The 3,110-nt window shown below is 42.5% G+C and overlaps 1 pseudogene; it reads left to right on the top strand.

The window, feature by feature from the left end:
- The first annotated feature begins 998 nt into the window (after positions 1-998).
- Positions 999-2,349, top strand: LOC133061171 (large ribosomal subunit protein uL4-like; annotated as a pseudogene).
- The last annotated feature ends 761 nt before the right edge of the window (positions 2,350-3,110 follow it).

The raw sequence follows: 3,110 nt of genomic DNA on the forward strand, positions 1-3,110 counted from the left end.
TGGGTGGGAAGAATCAAAATTGTCAAAATGACTGTATTATCAAATGCAATCTACAGATTCAATACAATCCCTATCAAATTACCAATAGCTTTTTTTTCACAGAACTACGACAAAAAATTTTACATTTCATATGGAAACATAAAAGACTCCAAAGAGTCAAAGCAGTCTTGAGAAAGAAGAATGGAGCTGGAGAAACCAACCTTCCTGACTTCAGACTATACTACAAAGCTACAGTCATCAAGCAGTATGGTAGTGGTGCAAAAACAGAAATATAGACCAATGCAACAAGATAGAGAACCTAGAGATAAACCCACACACCTATGGGTACCTTATTTTTGACAAAGGAGGCAAGAATATACAACGGGGCAAAGATACCCTCTTCAATAACAGGTGCTGGGAAAACTGGACAACTACATGCAAAAGAATGATCACTACTTAATGCCATACACAAAGATAAACTCAAAATGGATTAAAGACCTAAATATAAGACCAGAAACTATTAAATTCTTGGAGGAGAACATAGGCAGAACACTTGATGACATAAATCAAAGCAAGAACTCCCATGACCCACCTCCTAGAGTAATGGAAATAAAAACAAAAATAAACAAGTGGGACCTAATTAAACTCAAAAGTTTTTTGCACAGCAAAAGGAAACTACAAACATGATGAAAAGACAACCATTAGAATGGGAGAAAATAATAGAAAGGGAAACAACTGATAAAGAATGAATTTCCAAAATATACAAGCAGCTTATACAACTCAATACCAAAAAAGCAAACAACCCAATCAAAAACTGGGGAAAGGGACCTGAAGATACATTTCTCCAAAGGAGACATATGGATGGCTAACAAGTACATGAAAAGAAGCTCAACATCACTAGTTATCAGAGAAATGCAAATCAAAACTACATGAAATACACCTCACACCAGTCAGAATGGCCATCATTAAAAAGTCTACAAACATCTTTTCCTGTGGGAGCTGCAGGGTTGAGAGGAGCGTGGCCTTCTCCTCTCCCCGCCATGGCATGTGCTTGTCCACAGATATCAGTGTACTCCGAAAAGGGGGAGTCCTCTGGCAAAAATGCCACTTTGCCTGCTGTGTTCAAGGCTCCCATTCGACCCGATATTGTTAACTTTGTTCACACCAACTTGTGCAAAAACAACAGACAGCCCTATGCTGTCAGTGAATTAGCAGGTCATCAAACCAGTGCTGAGTCTTGGGGTACCGGCAGAGCTGTGGCTCGAATTCCCAGGGTTTGAGGTGGCGGGACTCACCGTTCTGGTCAGGGTGCTTTTGGAAATATGTGTCGTGGGGGCCGCATGTTTGCACCAACCAAGACCTGGCGAAGTTGGCACTGCAGAGTGAATACAATGCAGAAGCAATATGCCATCTGCTCTGCACTGGCTGCCTCAGCCTTACCAGCACTGGTCATGTCTAAAGGTCATCGTATAGAGGAAGTTCCTGAACTTCCTTTGGTGGTTGAAGATAAAGTTGAAGGCCACAAGAAGACCAAGGAGGCTGTTTTGCTTCTGAAGAAACTTAAGGCCTGGAATGGTATCAAAAAGGTTTACGTCTCTCAGCGAATGAGAGCTGGCAGAGGCAAAATGAGAAACTCTCGCCGTATCCAGTGCAGGGGACCCTGCATCATCTATAATGAAGACAATGGTATCATCAAGGCCTTCAGAAACATCCCTGGAATTACTCTGCTTAATGTAAGCAAGCTGAACATTTTGAAACTTGCTCTTGGTAGTCATGGGGGACGTTTCTGCATTTGGACTGAAAGTGTTTTCCAAAAGTTAGATGAGCTGTATGGCACTTGGCATAAAGCAGCCTCCCTCAAGAGTAACTACAACCTCCCCATGCACAAGATGCTCAATACAGACCTTAGCAGAATCTTGAAAAGCCCAGAAATTCAAAGAGCACTCTGAGCACCACGCAAGAAGATTCATTGCAGTGTCCTGAAGAAGAATCCACTGAAAAACCTGAGAATCATGTTGAAGCTTAACCCATACGCAAAGACCATGCACCGGAACACCATTCTTCAACAGGCCAAGAACCACAAAATCCGCATGGATAAGGCAGCAGCAGCACTAGAAGCCAAATCAGATCAGAAGGGGGCTGAGGGCAAGAAGCCTGTGGTGGGAAACAAAGAAAAGAAGGCTGTTGGTGATAAGAAGCTGAAGAAGCCTGCAGTGGGGAAAAAGGCTGCAGGGACCAAGAAACCAGCAGCTGAAAAGGAACCCACAGAAAAGAAACCCATCTCAGAGGAAAAGAAGGCTGCTGCATAAACTTAAATTTGTTTATTCCATAAATGCCGAATCATTTTGGACAGCTAATTTTGAATAAAGACCTGAACAAAGAGGCAATGAGCAACATGAAAAAAAAAAAAAAGTCTACAAACAATAAATGCTGGAGAGGGTGTGGAGAAAAGGGAACACTCTTACATTGTTGGTGGGAATGTTAGCTGATGCAGCCACTATGGAAGAGGGTATGGAGACTCTTTAAAAAGCTAGGAATAAAGCCACCATATGAGCCAGCAATCCCACTGCTAGGCATGTTCCCTGAGGAAATAAAAACTGAAAAAGTCACATGTACCCCAATGTTCACTGCAGCTCTATTTACAATAGCTAGAACAGGGAAGCAACCTAGGTGTCCACCAACTGATGAGTGGATGAAGAAGCTGTGGTACATGTATACAATGGAATACGACTCAACCATGAAAAGGGACGCATTTGAATCTGCTCTAATGAGGCGGACAAAATTAGAGCCCATTATACAAAGTGAAGTAAGTCAGAAAGAGAAATATAAATATCACATACTGACACATACATATGGAATCTGAAGAGATGGCACTGATTAATTTATTTTCAGGCTGGCAATGGAGAAACAGACATAGAGAACAGACCTATGGACAAGTTGGAAGGAGAGAAGGGAGAAGGTGAGATGTACAGAGGGTAGCACATAAATTTACAATACCATGTGTAAAACACATAGCCAGTGGGAATTTTCTGTATGACTCAGGAAACTCAAACAGGGGCTCTGTGACAGGCTGAAGGGTGGGGTGGGAAGGGGGATGGGAGGGAGGTCTGGAAGGGAGGGGACATAGGTAT

The sequence above is a fragment of the Dama dama genome, chromosome 9 (assembly GCF_033118175.1).
Source record: "Dama dama isolate Ldn47 chromosome 9, ASM3311817v1, whole genome shotgun sequence".
Taxonomy (NCBI): Eukaryota; Metazoa; Chordata; class Mammalia; order Artiodactyla; family Cervidae; genus Dama; species Dama dama.